Source organism: Myxine glutinosa, chromosome 4 (assembly GCF_964187855.1).
Source record: "Myxine glutinosa chromosome 4, kmMyxGlut1.1, whole genome shotgun sequence".
NCBI lineage: Eukaryota > Metazoa > Chordata > Myxini > Myxiniformes > Myxinidae > Myxine > Myxine glutinosa.
Window position 1 is genome coordinate 106074833 of NC_136264.1, and position 20529 is coordinate 106095361.

A 20529-nucleotide genomic window follows, 5' to 3' on the forward strand; every position below is an offset into this window, starting at 1 on the left:
AAAATGGAGAAGATTGTCATGGGGACCGCAAGGCTAACCCCCGCTTTAGCAGGGAAAATGGCCTTAAAATGCCTGTTGTTGTTTGTTTGTATTGGGATAGCTCAATATGTTGAGTTTACCACAATTATACAAGGAACAAGTTGCAAACTTTGCAAGTTGTGAATAATTTCCTGTCTTTTAATTAGATGAAGGCCTTTCACATTACCACCAGGTCTATATTTGATTTTCAAAATGGCGTATGAATGCTAAACGAGGCCTTTTGCACATGCGCTGTCTGTGCTTCCACTGATTCTGCTCTGCTTTCCCGGCACTTTTAACCTGCTGTTAATCGAAAAATGTGTAATTAAATAATCTTTTAAGCATAATTTTCAGCATTTAAACCAAATAATGGCAATTTCTTACAAATTAACTTCCCTTGCGACCCCGGAACCAAACAAATATATATATTTATAATGGTCTTCACAGCCCATACAGCTCCCAAAGCCCCTCCTCTCCCTCCCAACAAGATTAACAGCAAATATAATTTTATAAACTAACCCTTTACATTAACAATCCCCAGATATATCCTTCCCATTAGTTCTCAGAAGATCCTAATCCAGGCACACAGCCCATTCACTGGTAACGATCCGTCAGAGGGGTTGTGCAGCACAAACTCTTCCACTCGGGCCTTCCCACATGTTTGGGGGTTTGCAGTAGGAGCGGGTGCACACTCAGCGAGCTGAGTAAGTTCCCCAAGCCTTTCATTGTGCAGAGGCAATGACCTTTCTCTCAACTACTTTCCCAAGTATGTTGGCATCTTTCAGAAGATTGGTGAGCCATTCCAAGTAAAAATCCTTATCCTAGATACATAATAAACTAGAACGGCACTCAGTAGAGAGCATACCTCCACCTGGTTCGCCATATCACTGAATGGGGAAGAATTACTTTAAAAATTCTACTAGCTGGATCCGGATCTGGATCCTCACCAAAATTGAATCCATTCTTCGTTGTCACACACACAACCTGTCCAACAAGTTTCGTCCAAATCCATCCATAACTTTTTGAGATCTGCTATGTATCGTTTTTGGTCTTATCTCCCAATGGTGAAGCATCACTTAAAAAATTCTACGAGCCGGATCCGAATCCGGATCTTCACCAAAATCTAATCATTTTGTCCTTGTCACGCACGCTACATCTTTGCCAAATTTGGTCCGAATCCGTCCACAACTTTTTGAGATATTTTGTTCACAAACAAACGGACAAATGGACAGACAAACAGGCAGGGGTCAAAACATAACCTCCATCCACCTTTGGTGGCGGAGGTAATCATACTTTGCCCTGAACACCCCAACTTCCTGGGGTTTCTGTTTATGGGCACCGAGCATTTTGAGGCAGATTACGTAATTTTGAATGTGCCGTATTCAGTTTGCATTGTGGAAGCAGGATCACATTTTAACATTTCTTGATAAACGTACAGACAAACTAGAACGCCACTCAGTCGAGCGCATACTCCCGCAGTGGGTCAAGTTGGAATAGTACGATTTCACAAAAGTTTGAGGGAGTAGTTCAGTGACAACACAAGACAAGACAACAGCGTTTGGCCCTGAATGGGTTTCTCTCATCTCCTCTTCCTGTTCAGGCTGGAGTTCTCCAAGGCAGTGTTCTGGGCCCTGTGCTTTTTCTGATCTTCATCAATGATCTCTCTGACTCTCTTGAAAATCCTCTCTATCTCTTTGCTGATGACTCTACTCTCTGCCGCTCCATTCTTCATCCCTCAGATCGGCAGTCTGCAGCCTCCTCACTCTCTGCAGACCTGGACAAAATCACAGACTGGGCAAACAACTGGAACATGTCTTTCAATCCTGACAAATCTCACACTCTTACGATGTCTCTCCGAAAAGACCGACTGGACAACACTCCCATCCACTTTCTGAATAATCCTCTCCAAGAAGTTCTGTCACTCAAGCTTTTGGGTCTCACTATCTGCCATGATCTTTCCTGGGAAAACCACATTTCAAATCTGGCCTCCAAAGCCAGTCGCCGACTGGGCATCCTCCGTCGTGAAAAGTCCTTCCTTGGCACACCTGAGCTCCTCACCACATACAAGGTTTTCATCCGCAGCTCAATGGAATAATGCTCTCCCCTCTGGGCTGGTGCTCCTGCCTCACACCTAGCTCGTCTTCACGCTGTTGAAACCAAAGCGTTCAGAATCATTGGAATCTCCCACGATGAAGCTAACTCCAAGGGCCTTTCACTCACTCACCGCAGGCAGGTTGGTGGTCTTTCCGTCTTCTACCGACTCCTCTCTGGCCTTGCCCCCCCAGCTCTCTCTGGGCTCTGTCCACCAAATACTCCTACAGGTCGCACAAGATCTGCCTGCAACCCTCTTATGGTTAAACTGCCAAAATCAAGACTCTCTGCTCACCTTCACTCCTTCATTCCTCTTTTCTCCCGCCTCTGGAACAAACTCCCTCACTCTCTTCAATCCCACTCCACCCTCCAGGTCTTTAAAACAGCTGTTCACCACCATCTCTCGTCTTCCCCCATCCAAAACCTTGATCTTTTCAACCCCCGCTAATTTCACCCCAAATCCACTTTTTTGAAATACCAACTTCTGTCCGGGAAGTCCTTGGTGTCCTTGTGTTTTATACTTCTCCCACCCCCCCCCCCCTTCCCACGCCTCCTCCCCCCAAGTCCTCTCCCTCCCACACATCTCCCTGCTCTCAAATGTTATGTTTGTGTGCTTCCCCTTCTCTCCCCATCTTGTTTTCCGCTCCCTCTTTTTATATATTTTGTTTGTCTGGTTGATTTGTTTGTGAAATAAATGTTAGCTCTTTCACGAGCCTCGTTTCACACAAGACAGACACTGCACAGATATATATATATTGTTGCAGATATGGGATTTGCATCCATCCATATCCGCTTGTAAATATTCCCCTATTTCCTCAATACTTCCCAACTATCCCCAATCCCCCATTCCCTAGTCCCATTTTCTGTAAACAACACTCTGTAGACCCGACCTCCCCCTATTTCCCCCATTAAATGTCGTGCCCAGGTTCACCGCATCTCATGTAAGACAACTATAGGACATCTTGCTAGTTATTCTTAGTCTATGTCAGTTAAGGACTCGTTTCCATTACTTCTGACCCTTCGTTGCACCAGAATGTGATTGTATGGCACCATTAGGAAGTTTAGGACCTCCCGATACCTCCCCGCAGCTCTTCCTCACGGTTCAGCAACAACAACAACAACAGCAACGGCAGCGGCGGGCGCGGGAAGTGCGCGTCCTCACTCCGGCTTAGTTGGTAGGGGGTGTTGGGAGGGCACCAGGCCTTCCCAACGAGCCGCCATCGAACATGTGCTCGACGGGGTTACCAAATAGGGGCTCCCTGTCAGCTCCTCGTCAAGGGCGGAGCCCGGTAACCCCCGCACCCAATGGAAGTGGCGGACCGGCCCCAGTGGGGCGGAGCCAACCAGCCGAGGGCGTGTGACTCCCCGCTGAGCATGCGCAGGGAGAGGGAGGTGACGTCAGATGCGCGCTGAGCTTGGAGCAAGCAAGACCACCTCCGAGCGCTGTGAGGCCTCCCCGCATCTTCTGGACTGGACCGTGCTTTATCCTGTCCCCGAGCCAAGGTGCACCTTGTGCCATCGAACTACCTGTCCCTCCCTGCCATCAATCCCTGTGTAAGTCAGCCTTGTTCCGTTTGTCTGTGGTCTGTCCGGGCATAGATAAGATTGTATTTAAGTGCCCATCTCTTCTGTGTCTTTTACCTCACTCTGCCGTGTAATCTACCCCCTTTTCTCCACCACTGTAATTATACCCTCCTCCGGAGGTCTTGAGAACTGTACCCCTTGCGTCGTTTCCTCTTTCCCAGTCGTCGTGTCCTTTCCATCATTGATTTGGCATAGCGCGATTTGGTCAACGTCTGCGTGGATTCGGGGTCTAGTCGGGGAATAACTGTTCGGTCGCGGCAATACCACCGCTCGGTAAATAACATCTAAACCGCGTCCGTAAAAATTGGTGTCTGGGAGTGAGATACGGACCCGAAGCGTGCTTAACGCGCTCAAAATTACAAGTCACCGAAATTTGATTTTGTTTTACAAAACCCGAATTTTGAAAGTCGCGCTATGGGAGATCAAGACGGCTGGGTTCCGGTAGAGGAGAGTGAGGCAGGGTCGATCCAGGACCAAATTGAGGGACATGAGGAGAGCGAAGCAGTGAGGGCGGCAGGTTCGCAAAATGGCGTCGTCGCGCACGAGGTTACGGGCACGCAAAATGGCGCCTCGCAGATGGCTACGGCGACCGCGCCCGCGACCGTAGCAGCGCCGCTGGTGGATTTGAACCTTTTTTTTATACAAATGAAGGCCCTTATGGCCCAGAATAGCGAACAATTGGAACAAAGAATGGGCAAGCAATTAAGGGAGGACATGGGGGCCAATAGCCAACGGTTAGAACAAAGGATGGGGTCCAATAGCGAGAAATTGAGGGAGGACATGGGGACCCAGATCGGAGGGTTAGGGAGTAGAATAGAGGGATTAGGAAACAAATTTGAGGGACTAGACAACAAATTTGAGGGATTAGACAATAGATTAGGGGAAATACAGGAGGGGTTAACGGGGGTAGAAAACAGAATGGCCGCTCAAGAGAATCAAATGGAAGGGATGAAAAAGGGGTTAGAGGGGTTAGAAAACAGTATGGAAGGCAAATTGAGGGACATGAGGAACCAAGCGGAAAGGGAAGTTAAAAAAATGGGGCAGCAGATAGAGGGGGTCAGAATGGGGGTAGAAACTAAATTGGATGCTCACAGGGAGGAAATGGAGCAGATGAGGGTGGCATCTGGGCAGGAGATGCAAGTGATGGGAGAGGAGATCAGAAGAGGTGTGAGTGAGGAGGTCGGAGGGGTGCGCGAGGAGGTGAGGCACTGTGAGGAGCGCATGAAGAAGGAGGTGAGAAAGGGGACTGTAAAATTGCAAGGTGGTATAGAGGAGTTGACGCTGGGAGTAGAACAACTGACAGTGGGACAAAAGGAGTTGGGGGACCAGGTAAAGAAGAACACAGCGGTAATAGAGGGTTTAAAATCGACACAGAAGGAGATGAAAAAGGACGTAGGGGTAATTAAAAAAGAGTGTCAGACGGTACATGAGGACCTGACGAGGAAAATGAACAAGGTGGTAGAGGTGATGGAGGTTAAAGAGCGGGAGGTGCGGGAGCACATAGAAAAAAATAAGGTGGAGTTAGAGGAAGAACTTAAGGGGGCGCACGAGGAGATGAAGGAGGTGAAGCAGAAATTAGAAGAAGTGGAAGAAGGGGTGAGCGAAATTAAGAAGCGACGGAGAGAGGATAAGAAAGAGATAAAGGAGGAAGTAAAAGAATTGGTCCAAAGTCTGTGTTCGGATCGTGATGATGTGCTCATTAACCGGATGAGGGATTCGCAGGTGATGGAGGAGAAGCGAAGAGAAAGAGGACCCGGTGTAAGTGGTGACCAATATGGTCGTGCGTATGATGCGCCGGGTGATTTAATAAGCTTGGGGGTCGAGATGGACCCGGGTGTTCGTGAGAGGCCGTTGGTGAAGTGTGCGACAGGTCTGGTGTGCGAAAAAGGAGGTGTGCGAGAAAGTCCGACTCTGGGGTGCATGGGGAAAGAGTGCGCTGTCAAAAGTAAGGAAGAGTGTACACCTGTGGTGAGTGTTACAGAGGGTGTAACGTGAGAGTGTGCGCGAGAAAGGTGTGTAACGGACGGGTGCATGAGGAATGAGTGCGCTGTCGAGAGTAAGGGTGAGTGCGCTGTCAAGAGTGGAGGTGAGAGTAGTAAGAGTGACACGGAGCGTGAGTTGGTTGTGACAGGTGAGAAAGGAAGCACACCTGGAATGGTAGAGCGTGTGTGGGAATGCACGCTGGAATTGGTAGTGAGGCACGTGGTTGGGTGTGCGAGTGAGAGCACACCTGTGATTGTCACAGAGGAGGTGACCGAGGAGGGGGCGTGAAGAGGTGTGTTGGTGAGGTGTGCGAGCGACGAATGTGTGCCAAGGTTAGCGATTGCCACAGTCGTACCCTGCTGCTCCTGGACTCCGTGTCCTTTCCTCCTGACAAGGTGGAAAAGTTTCTGTCAACCCTCGACTCTGATTCTGCAACTGGACCCGACGGCATCAGCCCACGGGTCCTAAAATCCTGCTCTGCTGCTCTATCTCACCCTCTCGCTGTTCTCTTCACCCTCTCTTTTGCTCAAGGTCAACTGCCATCTGCTTGGAAATCAGCCAACATCACCGCTTTGCACAAAAAAGGTGCAAAAACAGATCCTAGCAACTACAGACCAATCAGCCTTCTCCCAATTATCAGCAAAGTCATGGAATCCATCATTGCTTCTGATATGAAATCTTTCCTCTTCTCCAATGGCTTGATCTCTGATCATCAATTTGGTTTCAGACCAGGTCACTCTACTCTGGACATGCTGCTTCTGCTGTCTCAACAATGGATGGAGGTCCTCAATGCCAAACAGGAAATTAGAGCTGTCTCCCTCGACATATCACGTGCCTTCGACACGGTCTGGCACCCCGCTCTGCTCACCAAACTCTCCTCCTTTGGTATCCATGGAAATCTCCACGCATGGCTGGCGGACTTCCTCTCTAGTCGTCGTCAACGTGTGGCCCTGAATGGGTTTCTCTCATCTCCTCTTCCTGTTCAGGCTGGAGTTCCCCAAGGCAGTGTTCTGGGCCCCGTGCTTTTTCTGGTCTTCATCAATGATCTCTCTGACTCTCTCGAAAATCCTCTCTATCTCTTTGCTGATGACTCCACTCTCTGCCGCTCCATTCCTCTTCCCTCAGATCGGCAGTCTGCTGCCTCCTCACTCTCTGAAGACCTGGACAAAATCACAGACTGGTCAAACAAGTGGAACATGTCTTTCAATCCTGACAAATCTCACACTCTTACTATGTCTCTCCGAAAAGATCGACTGGACAACCCTCCCATCTACTTTCTCAACAATCCTCTCCAAGAAGTTCTGTCGCTCAAGATTTTGGGTCTCACTATCTGCCATGATCTTTCTTGGGAAAACCACATTTCCAAGCTGGCCTCCAAAGCCAGTCGCCGACTGGGCATCCTCCGCCGTGCGAAGTCCTTCCTCGGCACACCTGAGCTCCTCACCACATACAAGGCTTTCATCCGCAGCTCAATGGAATACTGTTCTCCCCTATGGGCCGGTGCTCCTGCCTCACACCTAGCTCGGCTTCACGCTGTTGAAACCAAAGCTTTCAGAATTATTGGAATCTCCCGCGATGAAGCTATCTCTGAGGGCCTTTCACTCACTCACCGCAGGCAGGTAGGTGGTCTTTCTGTCTTCTACCGACTCCTCTCCGGCCTTGCACCCCCAGCTCTCTCTGTGCTCTGTCCCCCAAATATTCCTACAGGTCGCACAAGATCTGCCAGCAACCCTCTGATGGTTAAACTGCCGAAATCTCGGCTCTCCGCTCACCTTCACTCTTTCATTCCTCTTTTCTCCCGCCTCTGGAACAAACTCCCTCACTCCCTTCAATCCCACTCCTCCCTCCAGGTCTTTAAAACAGCTGTTCACCACCATCTCTTATCTTCCCCCATCCAAAACCTTGATCTTTTCTACCCCCGCTAATTCACCCCAGATCCACCTTGTTTGAAATTCCAACTTCTTTCCTGGAAGTCCTGGCAGTGTCCATATGTTTTATACCTCTCCCACTGCCCCCTTCCCACGCCCCCCCCCCCCCAAAGCCCTCGCCCTCTCTCAGATCTCTCGATGTCTCCATGTCTCTCGGTCCCTGCTCTCAAATGTTGTGTTTGTGTCCTTCCCCCTCTCTCCCCATCTTGTCTACCGCTCCCTATGTTATATGTTTTATGTGTCGGTTTGTCTTTCTGTGTGATTAATGTTCGCTCTTTCACGAGCCTCGATATTGTATACAAAAAAAAAAAAAAAAAAAAAAAAAAAAAAAAAAAAAAAGGTGTTCGGTGGTCAGGTGTGTGACCAAGTCTGTGAGTGGAATGAGTGTACCTGGGTGTGTAAGAGAAGGTGCAATGACCAAGAGCAGGGAAACGGCTGGATGTATGAGCAAGAAAGGGGTAGCGTATGCGTGTAAGCATGCAGGTCAGGCATCGACGGTAACCGGGTTAGCGGTTAGAGCGACTTATAGCCGAATCGGGCCCTCGGTGCGTGCCGGGCTTCGCGTGCCACGAGAACCAGCGGGGATCCGAGCCACAGCAGGTTCGAAAGGACCGCCGTACGCGATCCACGCTGGGCCTCGCTTTGAACGGCCGCGTCCGTGCTCCACTAGGCGGAGCGGGCAGCCCGATAGGAAGGGTCGTCATGGCGACCACTTTTTGTTGAGGCATTCCGGCAGGTCGAGATCGGGCCATGGGATGGCTCCGTGCCGAGATGGTGCGTGGGACCTCGGCCCGGGTAAACCTCCTTCCCTGCACCGAATGCGGGACGTATCCAGCCGCTGGCACCAAACAACCCGCATTCATGGCTTGGCTGTACGAAGCCGAGCTTTAGAAGTGAATTGGCGCACCGAGAGGCATTAGTAAGTAGACTGTAATGACGAGGATAGTGTTTTGGCCCCGAAATTAGAAAAACAAAATTTGATGATTGGCAAAGGATTGGCAGTAATGATTGGCAGATGATGGGTAGTGATTGGCAAATTTTTGATTTGTTGAAATTTGATGTGCAAAATTGGTAGTGGGAGATGCCCGATGTGGTGGGATGGCAACTCTGTCATCCCTCACAAACTGGGGGCAAATGCGCTATAGATTATGGGGTGTATGGCAGTGAAAACTAGCCCGGGTGGGTTAGGATATTGTGTGTAGGGATCTAGCGAAGATGACAGGTAACGTTAAGGTCTAGATAGTGACTGATACCTGTAGTGGGGACGCAGGTAGTTTAGTGTGTTTGATAATGACGTGGGAGCGCTGAGTGTAAGGGAAGACGGAGAAGCGCAAGTTTCAGAGGGGAGTAGTTAGATGAGATGATGCTGTGTGAGAACTGGACAGGTGTGTGGAGCAGTGTATGAGTAGGGAGTGTTGTGGATCAGCACGAATGCGCTTGGGGGAGAGAAGGGTGCAGGCGGCACCAAGTATGAGAGCACAGGTGTGCAAGTACAGGTGTGTGGAATATATGGAGCAGAGAATGAGTGGTGTGGAGAGAGTTGGAGTAAGTGGTACGGAGTGGTGTGCATGGTGCAAAGGTGTGGATGGGGGAAGAGTGGACCCCTTTTCACGAGTACCCGGGGAGGGTAGTTTGAAGAATAGTTAGAAGGTATAGGTAAATTGTGGTTGGATATTGGCATTTGTGGTGCGGTTGCAGAATGGTATTGTGGATGGGTGCATTGGTGTGGTGAAATTGGCTGGTCGTGTGGCCTGTTAGTACGAGTGTTAATGGTTGGGCACTCCGCCACTGTTAGATGTCGGCCAGGTGAGGCCGCAGGTGGGCTCTGGGAGCCGTTAGTGTCAGTGGGTGCCTGAGGATCCCGGGTGTGGATCGGGCAGCCCGTGCCAGAGAGGGCACTGAGGGGGTGAGAGTGCGAGAGGGCCTTCCCCAGTTAGTTAGGTTAGGGTGGGGAGCAGGTGAGATCGGTAGGCAACAACAGTGGTGGAGGTGTGCAGGTGGGCGGACCAGCTGGGAGCGTCACACGACCCAGCCACCGAAATTGTGCGGGGGCACCGAGTGTTGAATCGGGGAGTGAGACCCAAATTGATGGTGTGCACCACAGATGGTCAATGGGATTTTGGTTCTTCGGACCACATAGAGTAATGAGGGCCAATGGTTTGGCAGGAGAAAGACCCCGGGTAATGTAAAGTTGTTAAAGTCATTTAGGAAATAGTTAGGATTGATGAACCTGTCGCACCATACGCAGCCACTTACCTGAGGTGATGATGATGACTCCACACCTGTGTTTTGTGTTGCAGGAAATGAGAATTGCTGTTTGGATTTGTGAGACGCATCACGACGTGGATAAGACATTGGGGTGATTCCATCTCTCCCTCCTTAGGAGGGACTGATGATGAATTGGTGATGGCAGATTTTGATGTTGAGTTGGAGATGGCAGATTTTGATGACAGTTGGAAATGGCAAATTTGATTGGTTAGGAGGGAGAGAAGACGAATTTGGTTTATGGGAGGAACGGGGAAGACAGTAGGGACGTTTGTTGATGTGTAAAGTAGATGTTTATGGGTAGTGTTGTGTTTTGTGGATACAGTAAGGGGTAAGGGAGGGGCAATGTAGGTTACCTGGTGGGGGGGGGGGGGCATACGGTAGGAACGTACCTGTCTCACCTGGTTCCCATGTGCCCCCAGTGTGCATTACCTTGTATTGCATGCACTTTTGCGCCCCTACCACCTTACTCACTTGTCTTCTTTTGTCTCCCACCTCCGAGGATCTGGCTTTGGGGCAGAGAGAGAGGAGAGAGAGGTGCTGGCTCTGCAGTTGTGGGCCTGTACTTCCGCTGCTTGCTGCCTGGATCGATACACCATATGGACCGCAATTTTTGTGGCCGCCCACAATGGACCGCAGTTCTTTTGCGGTCAAGCACCACCCGTGGATGGACCTGGGTCAACGTGGCACCTATGCCATACAGGTGAACCACTTTTAATTGGCCCCCTGACGGCCACAATTAAGAAATGGACGCGGTTGGCGCCTTTCTTTATTTCTAAAGAAGCCAGAAGGCCAAGTGCACTCCATGAAGGCAAGACCAGCGGCAGAACATCGGCCGGCTGCGACACCACCGGTGACCATGGACACTTAATTGTGCATTTTTATGAACACTTTATTGGTGCACCGGATGGTGCTGACTGTGCGTAATGGGGTGGTGCTTTTGGTGCTTGGACGGGGTGCTCTGCACATTATTAAAGGCCGTAGGGCCACAGGGCACTCGTGGGTTGGTGTATCGATGCTGGCATGCGTGCTCTCCCTATGCATAACATCTGCATGTGTTCCTCAAAGAACAGGTCCTGGATCGTAGTGTAAATATCAGTGTAGTCTTGTATAAATGATGCTCCCTACCGGCTGTATGTTTAGTTTGAGGATGCTTTCCGCGATTCGGTTATCCTGTGGGTGTGTTTCTGTTAGGAGAAGGGTGCAACGTCGCAGGGGGACATATTTACTCATTTGTGATCATCTATAAAACTGTCGCACTCAGGGTTGAGTTAATAGTAGAGGGAACTACATCTGAGTGCCACACTAAAGTAGGTAAAAGTTTATCGGGTCGGGACGCCCCGAGGTAGAGAAGGGTGCAAAGTTGCGGATATGGGATTTGCATCCATCCATATCCGCTTGTAAATATTCCCCTATTTCCTCAATACTTCCCAACTATCCCCAATCCCCCATTCCCTAGTCCCATTTTCTGTAAACAACACTCTGTAGACCCGACCTCCCCATATTTCCCCCATTAAATGTCGTGCCCAGGTTCACCGCATCTCATGTAAGACAACTATAGGACATCTTGCTAGTTATTCTTAGTCTATGTCAGTTAAGGACTCGTTTCCATTAATTCTGACCCTTCGTTGCACCAGAATGTGATTGTATGGCACCGTTAGGAAGTTTAGGACCTCCCGATACCTCCCCGCAGCTCTTCCTCACGGTTCAGCAACAACAACAACAACAACAGCAACGGCAGCGGCGGGCGCGGGACGTGCGCGTCCTCACTCCGGCTTGGTTGGTAGGGGGTGTTGGGAGGGCACCAGGCCTTCCCAACGAGCCGCCATCGAACATGTGCTCGACGGGGTTACCAAATAGGGGCTCCCTGTCAGCTCCTCGTCAAGGGCGGAGCCCGGTAACCCCCGCACCCAATGGAAGCGGCGGACCGGCCCCAGTGGGGCGGAGCCAACCAGCCGAGGGCGTGTGACTCCCCGCTGAGCATGCGCAGGGAGAGGGAGGTGACGTCAGATGCGCGCTGAGCTTGGAGCAAGCAAGACTACCTCCGAGCGCTGTGAGGCCTCCCCGCATCTTCTGGACTGGACCGTGCTTTATCCTGTCCCCGAGCCAAGGTGCACCTTGTGCCATCGAACTACCTGTCCCTCCCTGCCATCAATCCCTGTGTAAGTCAGCCTTGTTCCGTTTGTCTGTGGTCTGTCCGGGAATAGATAAGATTGTATTTAAGTGCCCATCTCTTCTGTGTCTTTTACCTCACTCTGCCATGTAATCTACCCCCTTTTCTCCACCACTGTAATTATACCCTCCTCCGTCTTGAGAACTGTACCCCTTGCGTCGTTTCCTCTTTCCCAGTCGTCGTGTCCTTTCCATCATTGATTTGGCATAGCGCGATTTGGTCAACGTCTGGGTGGAATCGGGATCTAGTCGGGGAATAACTGTTCGGTCAATAACATCTAAACCGCGTCCGTAACTATATATATATATATATATATATATATATATATATATATATATATATATATACACAGACTTGGCATTTAACATGGAATATATATTTTTTCTTGACTTGGGTTTACTTTCTGAACTCAGTATATCAATCTGGTGAGTTTCTTTTACCCTTCAGTGATGTCTTTGTTGAAAGAAACATGTCACTGATTGTCTTTCGCAGCAAGAAGTCAATAACAGGATTATATCACAGGTGGCGTGACAAAATGTAAGGACAAGTACATTTGATGATTGGCTGCACAATCGGGTATATAAGGGTTGTTGTGTTCTGTATTCGTGGAAAACAACTGCTGCATGTCTACAAAAGTTATTGCCGCTTCCTCGGGAGATGGTCCGTCAACTTGACAATGCTGTTTGTCATGGAGTGGTGGCTTTACGAAATTCTGACATGAAACAGCGTGCTATTGCTCGGCAGTATGGCATCACTCAAGGTCAGGTGTCAAAGATCCTGAAACGAAATGCTCAGAGGGGTGTCCCTACTCCAATACCGAGGCCAGGACGTTCACGCAGAACCACAAGGAGAGATGATCGCCAGCTGCACCGGTTAGTCTGCAATGGCCGTACCAAGTCAGCTAATCGGCTTAGGGCTGAGTGGCAGCAACTGACAAATGTGCCTGTATCCAGAAGGCTAGTCAACCAACGACTGGTTCAAGCAGGCTATCGTGCCAGGCGTCCCCTGAGAAAGCCATGCCTGACCAGACAACACAGCCAGCGCCGATTGCAGTGGGCCAGAGAGCACCGTCAATGGCAGCCAGGACACTGGAATCATGTGACCTTCAGTGACGAGTCTAGATTTCTGGTCTATCATCAAGATGGCCACGTCCGAGTGCGCAGACAAGTGCATGAAGCCCACAACGAAGATTGTATAGTGCCAACAGTCCAAGCTGGAGGTGGTGGGGTGATCGTTTGGGCTGCTTTTCATGCAGGGGGCAAAACTCACCTGGTTGTTCTGAATGGAAACCTGAACCAGTTCAAGTACAGGGCCATTCTGGAAGAAACATTGCTTCCATTTGCTCATGCAGCCTTTCGAGGAAACTTTGTCTTCCAAGATGAAAATGCACGGCCTCATCATGCCCGCATGATCCAACACTTTCTTGCTGACCGTGGTGTACAGCATAAGGAGTGGCCTGCCATGTCCCCTGATATGAATCCGATAGAGAACTTGTGGGCAGAATTAATGCGTCAAATCGACAACTTGGACCAGCAGCCTACCTCTGTGCGTGAATTGCAGCAGGCTATTGTCACTGCATGGCAAGCAATTCCTGTCCAAACCTTGGCAAATCTCGTGAACAGCATGCCTCGACGTGTACGTGCTCTCCTGAATGCTCGTGGGGGTTACACGAAGTACTGAACTGTAATTTTACTGTCCGTAATCCCAGTCATAATTTAGCTTTTGTTTTTTTTGAATTTTTTTTTGGCTAATGTGCAAAATAAAGAGATACTTCTGGAAAACGTACAGAAGTTTAACACAGTACTGTCCGTGAATTGAGTTCAATATCAGTTCACATAACTTTCAAGGATCAATTTATTTACTTCAAAATGTCAAATGTGGTTTTTGTTTCTTTTAAAGGTCACATGAACAAAATCAAGAATAATTTCAACATAATTCCAATGAACTTTTGGTTCTAAGTCATCTTGAAAAGTAAGTTCACCCCCACAAAAAAAATATTCCATATTAAATGCCAAGTCTGTATATATATATATATATATACACACACATCATTTATAGAAGATAATGTTAAAAAAAAAAACAAGGCAATTTCACTTACATTTTCGGATTCAGCGTTCAATTCTATATAAGTGAGTGTATTTTGAGGGATGTGTGAATTCAAATAAAATTGTAAGCCAGAAAAACGTTCGTTTCATTCCTTAGGGATACATGTAAATTGTAAAACTGGCCCAAACGTCAAAACAAAACTCGCTCATTTTAAGTCATACAAGCTAATGCGACCACTCATTCTTCTGGGAAGAATCCCGTGCACATGCTGGTCACACTTATGTCACCTAAGTCTTTATAAGTTCATCAAATACTGACACTGCGATTGACATTCGCCAAGGGAAATGTTATCTCTTCTGAGGTAAAAACAAAACAAACAAAAAAAGTTTTAAAGCATTATATGTATCAAACGATACATTTTATGAAACAGGGAAACCTAATACACACTTTGGTGGTTTTAAAATGACAGAATATGTCTTTATTAGAAAAAAAAATGAACATTGAAGACGACGCTGCTAAAAAATACACCACTCTAACGCATAACCACGAGTTAAGCTACATTTACAACAAATATGAAAACTATTTTCATATCACAATGTTAAATATAGAATATATAGAAGATAATGTTTAAAAAAATGAGCCCTATCTTCCAATGGTAAACAATCCTTCAAAAAATTCCTGGATCCGGAATAATATCTTGAGCTTCACCAAAAACTAATCAATTCTTCCTTATCCCAAGGGCAATCATCCCACCAACTTTCATCCAAATCCGTTCAGAACTTTTCCAGATATCTTGTTCACAAACACACGAACACAAATACGCACACGCACACACGGACACGATCGAATGCATTACTCCCTGGCGGGAGTAATAACACTCAATCTGGCATTTCTTGTTTGTTCAACATAGTTTATTAAAAACAAAGTACGATGGATGACATGCACTTAAAAATGAATACAATTGATCTGTTCCACGTTTATAGAGAAGACTCGTGGGTTCTAGCTTATTATAGCAGTGGAGATTAAGCAACTTCCTGTTGAAGGCCAAAGTGCATAAACACTAGCTGAAGTTAGGGGGTGGGGGGCAGTGCAAGACCACCTCCCACTGCTGTAAGGTTATTCGACACAGTGATGTGTGCGTCTAATTACACGACAGCACTCCAGCTGTGCACTTCAATTCCGCCTTCAGCCTTCTGTCTCGACAACTTTAGCATGAACAAGGTTGTTGAGATGACTCCTTGCTGAGATTAAAAAGAGTTTAGAGTTGCATCATTACATTATCTAGTTTAGTACCGTACTAGGCTAGGTGCCAAAACAGACTAGATTGTAATATATGCAATCTTTTTTCCCCCTTGAGCTTTGTTCTGTGATTTCGACTTATTTTTATTGTAAATTACATTCAATGTGCTTTCTTTTTAGAATTGCACACCACATTCCGAGTGCAAAATGTAATCATGTAACTTTGTGAGTGGGTCAGACTATGGCTGTCGTAAATGGCCATTTTCCATTTTAAGTCTCCTAATAGATATATCCAAAAGTGCCTTGCCTTGTAAACTGCAGCTCTAATGCTCTGGAAAGCGTCTAATCACTGATGATTTAATGAAGCGCTAATTGTAAAGGAAATGGCACATGTGGCATCGGGGTGATAAAGAACAAAAATGAGGTAAAAAAAAAAAAATCCCACTTCCCTTATTTGCCCAAGTCTCCCTGAAAAATTTTTTTTTTTTTTGTTTACAAGATCGAGACTCGTGTAAGAGCTAACATCAATGACAAAAAGACAAACTCACACATAAGATGAAATAAAGGGAGCGGGAGACAAGATGTGGAGAGAGGGGGAAGCACACAAGTTCAACATTTGAGAGCATCGGGAGATCTGTGGGAGGGAGAGGGCTTGTGGGGAGGAGGCGTGGGAAGAGGGTTGGGGGTTGGAGAGGTAAAGAAAACACATGGACACTGCTATGACTTCCAGGAAAGAAGTCGGTATTTCAGAAAAGTGGATCTGGGGTGAATTAACGGGGGTAGAAAAGATCAAGGTTTTGGATGGGGGAAGATAAGAGATGGTGGTGAGCAGCTGTTTTAAAGACCTGGAGGAAATTGAAATTTGAAAGAAATTGTATCCTTCAACCCTGCTGCGTTGGTGCCCCCCCCCCCCTCCCTCCCGTCTTTCTACTGTTCCTTTTGTTGCATCCTGATCCGTTCAGTGTTTTCACTCATCCACAAGCCTTGACCTTGTATACAATAATAAAAAATAACATGGAAAGGGTCAGTCAGATAAAACGGATGGTTCAATGGAAACAAGATAGGTACAGGCAGTGAGACTAAGAGCTCGGCGACAAGCGTACAAATGGCAAAACACCACAAGCCAATGAACAATGAGATGATTGAAAGTGATATCAAGTTGCAGTGGGAGAGAACACCAGCCACAACTTACGGAGGTCCAATGTACTTGTAAAGGCTCCAATTAATTTGCGTCCAATTGTGCCGGACACTCCTGATTAACCTGGCATGCCTCGTGGCTATGGCAGCTGTGCCATCCAAAAATTCACAAAGGAAACGCACCAACGCTGGGCATGTTGGATGATGCCAGTTGGATCGAGTTTGAGAGAGGTCAAACTAAGAAATAGCAATACGTCGACTGGAATTTGGAAAATCAAACTCCGAGAGGTGGCTCGATCAACATCATAGTTACAGGACTCACTTTGCTGTGTCATCGTGACAACCGGAGGTCATCCTATGTCATTTGTTTGGGCTCATCAGGGATCTGCTCTTAACTTCACTGTCTTAGTAATGTGTGATCGTGTCACAATAAAGAGAGAGATAGTCAGAGATTAGGCTTTACTGCCAAAGTCGGTTTACTGCGGTCAAATAGGGCTGGCTTGGTTATCCCTTTTACTGGGGATTTTCTGACAAGTGCGTTGGAGATTAATTGGTGGTAAGGCACCATGTCCTTGCAGGCCAGTGGTTTGCAGCCTTTTGGCCTCCTCTGTCTGCCACATCTGTACCTCTATCCTTTACAGTCTCCCAGTTCTGAGAAGAGATGAATGAGTGTTTTCATTAGAGGACAGCTGGAACTGTCTACAGAGAAATGAAGACCGAGAGAGAGAAAAAAGAGATAGACACTAAAATATTATTAGCTTTGTGCTCTCTGTTACATATTCAATGCTTCAATCTACGATGTTCAAACAGTTTACAAGTGAGGTAATTTTTGAGAAGAAATAATGGATGTAATGAAGATAAATAGTCCAGGCTGTAAAGGATAGAGGAACAGACGTGGCAGACAGAAAGGCTGCCAGTCACTGGGCTGCAAGAAAATAGTGCCTTGCCAACAAGCAATCTCAGTTCATTGGGCAAACCACATATCTAGTGCTGTGAAAGACAGCCACCAACTGGGCATCCTTTGTTGTGCAGTCTTTTATTGACACATCTGGACCTTTATCCACTTACAAGGCCTTCATACTCAGCTTGATGGAGTACTGTTCTCCCTTTTTGGCTGACAACTTTGCCTCACACCTTGCTCAGGTTGAAACCGTGTAAGCTAAGGCCTTCAGAATCATTGGTATCTTCCATGATAAAGCCTAGTCTCTCGGTCTACAACTTTCATATTGAAGACAGGTCGGTGGCCTCCCTGTCTTCTACCGCCTAATTTCTAGCATCGCATCCTCCACCCTGTCCATGGTCTGTCACTCTCCCCTCCCTCCATCCATTTTCTGGAGGGCACATATGGTCTGCCAGCAGCAACCCCATCTTGGTGAATCTTTCAAAATCTAGGATCACTGCTCACGTCCACTCATTCATTTATCTCGGCTGTGGAAACAACTTCTTCAGTCTCCCTTCCACTTCTGTGATTGAGAGTTTGTGGCTGTATCCATCCTGTTCACTCCCTATGTGCTCTTCTTCCTCTCGTTCTTCGCCATATCTTTTATTCCTCCAAGTCTCCCTCTATTTGTCCTTCTACTCGACTGACGTTGGTGTGTCCACCCACCCCTCACCGTCTTTTTATTCTCTTATGTCGTGGTCCGTTCTGTGTTCCACTTCCTCCACGAGACTTTACTCTGTACAGAAAAAAGCTTTATATTTACATTGAAGCCTCTCATTATTATAATTGCATGGCCATTCTAAAAGTTCTCGGAATGAGATGCTCACAGTTACCAAAGAAACACTCATGTGCTTTATTTTTCAACATATCAGGGTATAATTATTAACAAGAAACATATTTCATCACTAATTTTTTTTAGGCAGTAGGTTGTAGACAGCAAACGCTCAGGGTAGTACTACCGTTCTGCTTAGGAGTGTTAAAGTGGTGCCCGGAACCATCTTACACTCTCCATGTCAAGATTGCTGATCTTACCTTCTGTCTCACTCAAACTACAGACTTGGCATTTAATATGGAATATATATTTTTTTCTTGACTTGGGTTTACTTTATTAACTCAATATATCAATCTGGTGAATTTCTTTTACACTTTGGTGATTTATTTGTTAAAAGAACCATGTCACTGATTGTCTGTCGCAGCAAGAAGTCAACAACAGGATTATATCACAGGTGGCGTGGCAAAATGTACGGACAGGTGCATTTGATGATTGGCTTCACAGTCGGGTATACAAGGGTTGTTGCGTTCTGTATTAGTGGAAAACAACTGCTGCACGTCTTGAAAAGTTATTGCCGCTTCCTCTGGAGATGGTCCGTCAACTCGACAATGCTGTTTGTCATGGAGTGGTGGCTTTACGAAATTACGGCATGAAACAGCGTGCTATTGCTCGGCAGTATGGCATCACTCAAGGTCAGGTGTCAAAGATCCTGAAACGAAATGCTCAGAGGGGTGTCCCTACTCCAATACCGAGGCCAGGACGTCCCCGCAGAACCACAAGGAGGGATGATCGCCAGCTGCACCGGTTAGTCCGCAATGGCCGTACCAAGTCAGGTAATCGGCTTAGGGCTGAGTGGCAGCAACTGACAAATGTGCCTGTATCCAGAAGGCTAGTCAACCAACGACTGGTTCAAGCAGGCTATCGTGCCAGGCGTCCCCTGAGAAAGCCATGCCTGACCAGACAACACCGCCAGCGCCGATTGCAGTGGGCCAGAGAGCATCATCAATGGCAGCCAGGACACTGGAATCACCTGATCTTCAGTGACGAGTCGAGATTTCTGGTCTATCATCAAGATGGCCGCGTCCGAGTGCACAGACAAGTGCATGAAGCCTACAACAAAGATTGTATAGTGCCAAGAGTCCAAGCTGGAGGTGGTGGGGTGACCGTTTGGGCTGCTTTTCATGCAGGGGGCAAAACTGACCTGGTTGTTCTGAATGGAAACCTCAACCAGTTCAAGTACAGGGCCATTCTGGAAGAAACATTGCTTTGCCCCTGCATGAAAAGAAACATTGCAAGAAACATTGCTCCCCGGATATGAATCCGATAGAGAACTTGTGGGCAGAATTAACGCATCAAATCGACCACTTGGACCAGCAGCCGACCTCTGTGCGTGAATTGCAGCAGGCAATTTTAACTGCATGGCAAGCGATTCCTGTCCAAACCTTGGCAAATCTCGTGAACAGCATGCCTCAACGTGTACGTGCTCTCCTGAATGCTCGTGGGGGTTACACGAAGTACTGAACTGTAATTTTACGGTCCGTAATCCCAGTCGTAATTTAACTTTTGCTTTTGTTAAAAAAAGTTTTGGCTAATGTGCAAAATAAAGAGATACTTCTGGAAAACGTACAGAAGTTTAACACAGTACTGTCCATGAATTGAGTTCGATATCAGTTTACATCACTTTCAAGGATCAATTTATTTGTTTCGAAATGTCAAATGTGGTTTTTGTTTCTTTTAAAGGTCACATTAACAAAATCTAGAATAATTTCAACATAATTCCAATGAACTTTTGGTTCTAAGACATCTTGAAAAGTAAGTACACCCCCACAAAAAAAATATTCCATATTAAATGCCAAGTCTGTATATAGCTACCGGGCTAGCTTTAATCCCTCTTACAAACAAACATCATACACTTTTCATCACACACTTTTCTTTTTTATTTAAGGCCTGGCCTCAATGAGGGCTATATAGTCTGTGCCTGGAGCCTTCAACATAAAAAAAAAAAGTTATACATATATATATATATATACTGGAGATTGAAAAATAAAAATGTCGTTTCTTGGACTTATGTGACGATCTTTGCTCCAAGAACATTTTCACGCCACTCATACATATTTGCCCTAAATGATATAATGCCGGTGACATGTATAAAGTAATAACACCATCAATCGAAAGGGTAATCCAAGTAAACAACATGATGTTTTGAAAACAGATGCTCTCCACATGGGTTTATCATCATGTTATTATACAGGGTTTCATATTTCACGACTTTGAGCTCGATGCTGCCATAAGAGGCCATAAAAATAGGAATTTTTTTAGATTGAAAACAAAACAACATTTAAAAATTATTTAA

The 20529-nt window shown here is 46.9% G+C and overlaps 1 protein-coding gene and 1 long non-coding RNA gene across 6 annotated transcripts in view; one reads left to right on the forward strand and one right to left on the reverse strand.

Annotated features, from left to right (window-relative positions):
- LOC137425066 (uncharacterized) overlaps positions 1-20529 on the reverse strand; it is a 769181-nt gene that overhangs the window by 76838 nt on the left and 671814 nt on the right. The gene's annotated exons all lie outside the window — the stretch shown is intronic.
- The window catches only part of LOC137425067 (uncharacterized), a 67057-nt gene that overhangs the window by 18386 nt on the left and 28142 nt on the right, over positions 1-20529 (forward strand). The window lies entirely within an intron of this gene.